At 41.5% G+C, this 8,505-nt stretch overlaps 1 non-coding gene across 1 annotated transcript; it reads right to left on the minus strand.

Annotated features, from left to right (window-relative positions):
• Positions 1-7,201: 7,201 nt before the first annotated feature.
• Positions 7,202-7,273, minus strand: trnag-ucc (transfer RNA glycine (anticodon UCC)). The gene has a single exon. It is a non-coding gene; the product is annotated as a tRNA-Gly (tRNA).
• Between the last annotated feature and the right edge of the window lie 1,232 nt (positions 7,274-8,505).

Raw genomic sequence — 8,505 nt, forward strand, 5'->3', positions numbered from 1 at the left:
TTGCTCTCACTGTTTAAAATGTACGGTGCTCTCACAGTTTAAAATGCACGGTGCTCTCACAGTTTAAAATACAAGGTGCTCTCACTGTTTAAAATGCACGGTGCATTAATGTTTATAATGAACGGTGCTCTCACTGTTTAAAATACAAGGTGCTCTCACAGTTTAAAATACAAGGTGCTCTCACAGTTTAAAATACAAGGTGCTCTCACTGTTTAAAATGAACGGTGCACTCACAGTTTAAAATACAAGGTGCTCTCACTGTTTAAAATACAAGGTGCTCTCACTGTTTAAAATACAAGGTGCTCTCACTGTTTAAAATGAACGGTGCACTCACAGTTTAAAATACAAGGTGCTCTCACTGTTTAAAATGCACGGTGCACTTACTGATAAAAATGCACGTTGCTCTCACTGTTTAAAATGCACGGTGCTCTCACAGTTTAAAATGCACGGTGCTCTCACAGTTTAAAATACAAGGTGCTCTCACAGTTTAAAATGCACGGTGCATTAATGTTTATAATGAACGGTGCTCTCACTGTTTAAAATACAAGGTGCTCTCACAGTTTAAAATACAAGGTGCTCTCACAGTTTAAAATACAAGGTGCTCTCACTGTTTAAAATGCACGGTGCACTTACTGATAAAAATGCACGTTGCTCTCACTGTTTAAAATGCACGGTGCTCTCACTGTTCAAAATGCACGGTGCTCTCACTGTTTAAAATGTATGGTGCTCTCATTGTTTAAAATGCACGGTGCTCTCATTGTTTAAAATGCACGGTGCTCTCACTGTTTAAAATACAAGGTGCTCTCACTGTTTAAAATACAAGGTGCTCTCACAGTTTAAAATACAAGGTGCTCTCACTGTTTAAAATGAACGGTGCACTCAGTTTAAAATACAAGGTGCTCTCACTGTTTAAAATGCACGGTGCACTTACTGATAAAAATGCACGTTGCTCTCACTGTTTAAAATGCACGTTGCTCTCACTGTTTAAAATGCACGGTGCTCTCACTGTTTAAAATACACGGTGCTCTCACTGTTTAAAATGCACGGTGCTCTCACTGTTTAAAATGCACGGTGCTCTCATTGTTTAAAATGCACGGTGCTCTCACTGTTTAAAATGCACGGTGCTCTCACTGTTTAAAATGTATGGTGCTCTCATTGTTTAAAATGCACGGTGCTCTCACAGTTTAAAATACAAGGTGCTCTCACTGTTTAAAATGCACGGTGCATTAATGTTTATAATGAACGGTGCTCTCACTATTTAAAATACAAGGTGCTCTCACAGTTTAAAATACAAGGTGCTCTCTGTTTAAAATGAACGGTGCACTCACAGTTTAAAATACAAGGTGCTCTCACTGTTTAAAATGCACGGTGCACTTACTGATAAATATGCACGTTGCTCTCACTGTTTAAAATGCACGGTGCTCTCACTGTTTAAAATGCACGGTGCTCTCACTGTTTAAAATGTCTGGTGCTCTCATTGTTTAAAATGCACGGTGCTCTCATTGTTTAAAATGCACGTTGCTCTCACTGTTTAAAATGCACGGTGCTCTCACTGTTTAAAATGCACGGTGCTCTCACTGTTTAAAATGCATGGTGCTCTCACAGTTTAAAATGCACGTTGCTCTCACAGTTTAAAAAACAAGGAGCACTCACATTTTAAAATGCACGGTGCACTCACAGTTTGAAATACAAGGTGCTCTCACTGTTTAAAATACAAGGTGCTCTCACTGTTTAAAATGCACGGTGCACTTACTGATAAAAATGCACGTTGCTCTCACTGTTTAAAATGCACGGTGCTCTCACTGTTTAAAATACAAGGTGCACTCACAGTTTAAAATACAAGGTGCTCTCACTGTTTAAAATGCACGGTGCACTCAATGTTTATAATGAACGATGCTCTCACTGTTTAAAATGCACGGTGCTCTCACTGTTTAAAATGCACGGTGCTCTCATTGTTTAAAATGCACGGTGCTCACATTGTTTAAAATGCACGGTGCTCTCATTGTTTAAAATGCACGGTGCTCTCACTGTTTAAAATGCACGGTGCTCTCACAGTTTAAAATACAAGGTGCTCTCACAGTTTACAATACAAGGTGCTCTCACAGTTTAAAATGCACGGTGCTCTCCAGTTTAAAATACAAGGTGCACTCACTGTTTAAAATGCACGGTGCTCTCACTGTTTAAAATACAAGGTGCTCTCACTGTTTAAAATGCACGGTGCTCTCACAGTTTAAAATACAAGGTGCACTCACGGTTTAAAATACAAGGTGCTCTCACTGTTTAAAATGCACGGTGCACTCAATGTTTATAATGCACGGTGCTCTCACTGTTTAAAATGCACGGTGCTCTCATTGTTTAAAATGCACGGTGCTCTCACTGTTTAAAATGCACGGTGCTCTCACTGTTTAAAATGCACGGTGCTCTCACTGTTCAAAATACAAGGTGCTCTCACTGTTTAAAATGCACGGTGCTCTCACTGTTTATAATGCACGGTGCTCTCACTGTTTAAAATGCATGGTGCTCTCTCTGCCCATAATGCATGGTGCTCTCACTGTTTAAAATGCATGGTGCTCTCACTGTTTTAAATGCATGGTGCTCTCACGGTTTATAATGCATGGTGCTCTCACTGCTTATAAAGCATGGTGCTCCCACAGTTTGTCATGCAGTGTGCTCTCATTGTTTACAATGCATGGTGCTCTCACTGTTTTTAATGCATGGTGCTCTCACAATTTATAATGCATGGTGCTCTCACAGTTTAAAATACAAGGTGCACTGTTTAAAATGCACGGTGCTCTCACAGTTCAAAATACAAGGTGCACTCACAGTTTAATATACAAGGTGCTCTCACTGTTTAAAATGCACGGTGCTCTCACTGTTTATAATGCACGGTGCTCTCACTGTTTAAAATGCACGGTGCTCTCACTGTTTAAAATGCATGCGGCTCTCACTCTTTATAATGCATGGTGCTCACACTGTTTTAAATGCATGGTGTTCTCACTGCTTACAATGCATGGTGCTCTCAATGTTTATAATGCATGTTGCTCTCACTCTTTATAATGCATGGTGCTCCCACTGTTTCTAATGCAAGGTGCTCTCACTGTTTATAATGCATATTGGTCTCACTGTTCATAATCAATGCTCCTCTCACTGTTTGTAATGCATGGTGCTCTCACTGTTTAAAATGCATTGGTCTCTCACTGTTGATAATGCATGGTCCTCTCACTGTTTAAAATGCATGGTGCTCTCACTGCTTATAATGCATGGCGCTCTCACTGTTTATAATGCATGGCGCTCTCACTGTTTATAATGCATGGCGCTCTCACTGTTTATAATGCATGGCGCTCTCACTGTTTATAATGCATGGTGCTCTCACTGGTTGAAATGCATGGTCCTCTCACTGTTTAAAATGCATCGTGCTCTCACTGTCTATAATGCTTGGTATCTCACTGTTTATAATGCGTGGTGCTCTCACTGTTTAATGTGCATAGTGCTCTCACTGTTTATAATGCATGGCGCTCTCACTGTTTATAATGCATGGCGCTCTCACTGTTTATAATGCATGGTGCTCTCACTGGTTGAAATGCATGGTCCTCTCACTGTTTAAAATGCATCGTGCTCTCACTGTCTATAATGCTTGGTATCTCACTGTTTATAATGCATGGTGCTCTCACTGTTTAATGTGCATAGTGCTCTCACTGCTTATAAGGCATGGTGCACTCACTGTATATAATGCATGGTGCTCTCACTGTTTATAATGCATGGTGCTCTCACTGTTTATAATGCACGTTGCTCTCACTGTTTATAATGCATGGTGCTCTCACTGTTTATAATACACGTTGCTCTCACTGTTTATCATGCATGTTGCTCTCACTGCATTCAATGCATTGTGCTCTCACTGTTTATCATGCATGTTGCTCTCACTGCTTATAATGCACAGTGCTCTCACTGTTTATAATGCATGGTGCTCTCACTGTTTATAATGCATTGTGCTCCTACTGTTTATAATGCATGGTGTTCTGACAGTTTATAATGCATGGTGCTCTCACTGTTTAATGTGCATAGTGCTCTCACTGCTTGTAATGCATGGTGCACTCACTGTATATAATGCATGGTGCTCTCACTGTTTATAATGCATGGTGCTCTCATTGTTTATCGTGCACGGTGCTCTCACTGTTTATCGTGCACAGTGCTCTCACTGTTTATCATGCGTGGTGCTCTCACTGTTTATCATGCGTGGTGCTCTCACTGTTTAAAATGCATGGTGCTCTCACTGTTTAAAATGCATGGTGCTCTCACTGTTTACAATGCATGGTGCTCTCTCTGCTTATAATGCATGGTGCTCTCACTGTTTAAAATGCATGGTGCTCTCACTGTTTACAATGCATGGTGCTCTCTCTGCTTATAATGCATGGTGCTCTCATTGTTTTAAATGCATGGTGCTCTCACTGTTTTAAATGCATCGTGGTCTCACTGTTCATAATCAATGCTGCTCTCACTGTTTGCAATGCATGGTTCTCTCACTGTTTATAATGCATGGTGCTCTTACTGTTTATAATGCATGGTGCTCTCACTGTTTATAATGCATATTGGTCTCACTGTTCATAATCAATGCTGCTCTCACTGATTATAATGCATGGTGCTCTCACTGGTTATAATGCATGGTGCTCTCACTGTTTATAATGCATGTTGCTCTCACTGTTTATAATGCATGGTGCTCTCACTGTTTATAATGCATGGTGCTCTCACTGTTTATAATGCACGTTGCTCTCATTCTTTATAATGCATGGTGCTCTCACTGTTTATAATACACGTTGCTCTCACTGTTTATCATGCATGTTGCTCTAACTGCATTCAATGCATTGTGCTCTTACTGTTTATAATGCTTTGTGCTCTCACTGCTTATAATGCACAGTGCTCTCACTGTTTATAATGCATGGTGCTCTCACTGTTTATAATGCATTGTGCTCCTACTGTTTATAATGCATGGTGTTCTGACAGTTTATAATGCATGGTGCTCTCACTGTTTAATGTGCATGGTGCTCTCACTGTTTATAATGCACGTTGCTCTCATTGTTTATAATGCATGGTGCTCTCACTGTTTATAATACACGTTGCTCTCACTGTTTATCATGCATGTTGCTCTCACTGCATTCAATGCATTGTGCTCTCACTGTTTATAATGCTTTGTGCTCTCACTGCTTATAATGCACAGTGCTCTCACTGTTTATAATGCATGGTGCTCTCACTGTTTATAATGCATTGTGCTCCTACTGTTTATAATGCATGGTGTTCTGACAGTTTATAATGCATGGTGCTCTCACTGTTTAATGTGCATGGTGCTCTCACTGTTTATAATGCACGTTGCTCTCATTGTTTATAATGCATGGTGCTCTCACTGTTTATAATACACGTTGCTCTCACTGTTTATCATGCATGTTGCTCTCACTGCATTCAATGCATTGTGCTCTCACTGTTTATAATGCTTTGTGCTCTCACTGCTTATAATGCACAGTGCTCTCACTGTTTATAATGCATGGTGCTCTCACTGTTTATAATGCATTGTGCTCCTACTGTTTATAATGCATGGTGTTCTGACAGTTTATAATGCATGGTGCTCTCACTGTTTAATGTGCATAGTTCTCTCACTGCTTGTAATGCATGGTGCACTCACTGTATATAATGCATGGTGCTCTCACTGTTTATAATGCATGGTGCTCTCACTGTTTATCGTGCACGGTGCTCTCACTGTTTATCGTGCATGGTGCTCTCACTGTTTATCATGCGTGGTGCTCTCACTGTTTAAAATGCATGGTGCTCTCACTGTTTACAATGCATGGTGCTCTCTCTGCTTATAATGCATGGTGCTCTCACTGTTTATAATGCATGGTGCTCTCACTGTTTTAAATGCATCGTGGTCTCACTGTTCATAATCAATGCTGCTCTCACTGTTTGCAATGCATGGTTCTCTCACTGTATATTATGCATGGTTCTCTCACTGTTTAGAATGCATGGTGCTCTCACTGTATAGAATGCATATTGGTCTCACTGTTCATAATCAATGCTGCTCTCACTGATTATAATGCATGGTGCTCTCACTGGTTATAATGCATGGTGCTCTCACTGTATAAAATGCATATTGGTCTCACTGTTCATAATCAATGCTGCTCTCACTGATTATAATGCATGATGCTCTCACTGGTTATAATGCATGGTGCTCTCACTGTTTATAATGCATGTTGCTCTCACTGTTTATAATGCACGGTGCTCTCACTGTTTATAATGCACGGTGCTCTAACTGTTTAAAATGCATATTGGTCTCACTGTTCATAATCAATGCTGCTCTCACTGATTATAATGCATGGTGCTCTCACTGGTTATAATGCATGGTGCTCTCACTGTTTATAATGCACGGTGCTCTAACTGTTTAAAATGCATATTGGTCTCACTGTTCATAATCAATGCTGCTCTCACTGTTTGTCATGCATGGTGCTCTCACTTTTTTAAATGCATGGTGCTCTCACTGATAACAATCCATGGTGCTCTCACTTTTATAATGCATGGTGCTCTCACTGTTTATAATGCATGGTCGTCCAACTCTTTATAATGCATGTTGCTCTCTTAAAATCTATCGATCTCAGCTTTGAATATAACTCAACGACTGAGCATCCACAGCCCTCTGGGGTGCAGAGAATTCCAAAGATTCACAATCCTTTGAGTGAAGAAATGTTTCCTCATGTCGGTCCTCAATGGCCGACCCCTTATCTTGAGACGATGAGCTCCAGTTCTTGACTCTCCAGCCAGGGGAATCAGACTCTCAGCATCTACCCTGTCAAGCCGTCTAAGAATTTTATACATTTCAATGCGATCACCTCTCATTCTTCTAAACTCCACCGGATATTGGCCAATTTTACACAATACTTCCTCAGACGACAATTGCAGTACGACCACCTGACTCTTATATTCCAACACCCTTACAATAAAGGCTAACATATCATTTCCCTTCCTCACTCTCATGAGACCCTTGGCAACTCAGTATTTCCAGCATGTTTTTCCTCTTTTCCTTCTGTCGGGAAAAGAAATGAAGGTTGAAAATATTTTACTATCATTACACCCGATTATGTTTTGGAAACAATATCCAACTGAACTGCATCAAATTCAATTATAAACTTAAGAGTTTCTGATGGAAATAAAAACACTTAATTGCGGTGGCTGGGAATCGAACCCGGGTCAACTGCTTGGAAGGCAGCTATGCTCACCACTATACCACCACCGCTGAAAATAATCGACAATAAAATAGTTCCCAAACATCAGATCCTGACCAGACACTGCAGGCTGTTGGATTTTGTTCTTCATTTTCACTGGTTTCTGACGGATCCTTTCTCGCTCTGTTGCAGTTCCTGTTTCCGCCCAGTAGATTTCACCAACCCCCAATCAATGGAAATTCCACACCAGCCAGTAATTCTTCACCTTATATCGGACTGAAGAGACAGTCGATACCTGCAATACTTGACCAGCTGGAAATACATTTTACCACAGCTCACATCAGCCATTGAGTAAAGTTAAATAATTCCATTAAATCATTACAGAGACCTGACTACCAACTGGACAGGAATGGCAGCTTAATATTCAAGTCTATATGATGTTTAGAAAGGACAGGGAAATAGGGAAAGGAGGAGGAGCAGCAATATTACTAAAGGTCAATATTACAGCAGTTCAAAGATAGAATATCAGTGAGGGTGAGCGGGCAGTGTGAACACTCTGAGAGAGACCCATCACAAGTGCCCCCACTGTACTCCCCCAGAAGGTATAAGAAGGGCGAGTGCGGGAGGATTTCTTCATTCTTTGTGAAAGTGTTTGTGAGATTGTGGAAATGTCTGGAAGAGGAAAAACCGGCGGAAAAGCTCGGTCCAAGGCCAAGTCTCGCTCATCCCGGGGCGGACTGCAGTTCCCTGTTACCCGTGTTCACAGGCTCCTGCGAAAGGGGAACTATGCTGAACGTGTGGGTGCCGGAGCCCCGGTCTGTCTGGCTGCTGTGCATCGAGTATCTGACGGCTGAAATCCTCGAGATGCCCGGCAAAGCGGCCCTGGACAAACAAGAAGACCCGCATCATCCCCAGACACCTGCAGCTGGCCATCCGCAACGACGAGGAGCTCAACAAGCTGCTGGGACGGGTGACCATCGCTCAGGGTGTTGTCTGATATCCAGGCCGTGCTGATGCCGAAGAAAACCAGCATTGTGAGCTCCAAGAGCAAGTAAACCGGCCAAGGCTTAATCTGATAACCCAAAGGATAGGACCAACCTTATTGAAATCTTTGAAGAAGGAACAGAAAGTGCAGATAAGTTTAATGCAGTAGAGGTGATATATTTGGGTTTTCCGAAGGCCTTCTATAATGTACCACATTGTAGACTCATGGCTAAGTTCGGAGCACGTGGAGTCAGGTCAGTTGGGTACAAAATTGAAAGCCGAGAATAGAGGTTAAGGGTCGCTACTCAGAGTGGCAAAA

This window comes from Heptranchias perlo, unplaced genomic scaffold (genome assembly GCF_035084215.1).
Source record: "Heptranchias perlo isolate sHepPer1 unplaced genomic scaffold, sHepPer1.hap1 HAP1_SCAFFOLD_129, whole genome shotgun sequence".
Lineage (NCBI taxonomy): Eukaryota > Metazoa > Chordata > Chondrichthyes > Hexanchiformes > Hexanchidae > Heptranchias > Heptranchias perlo.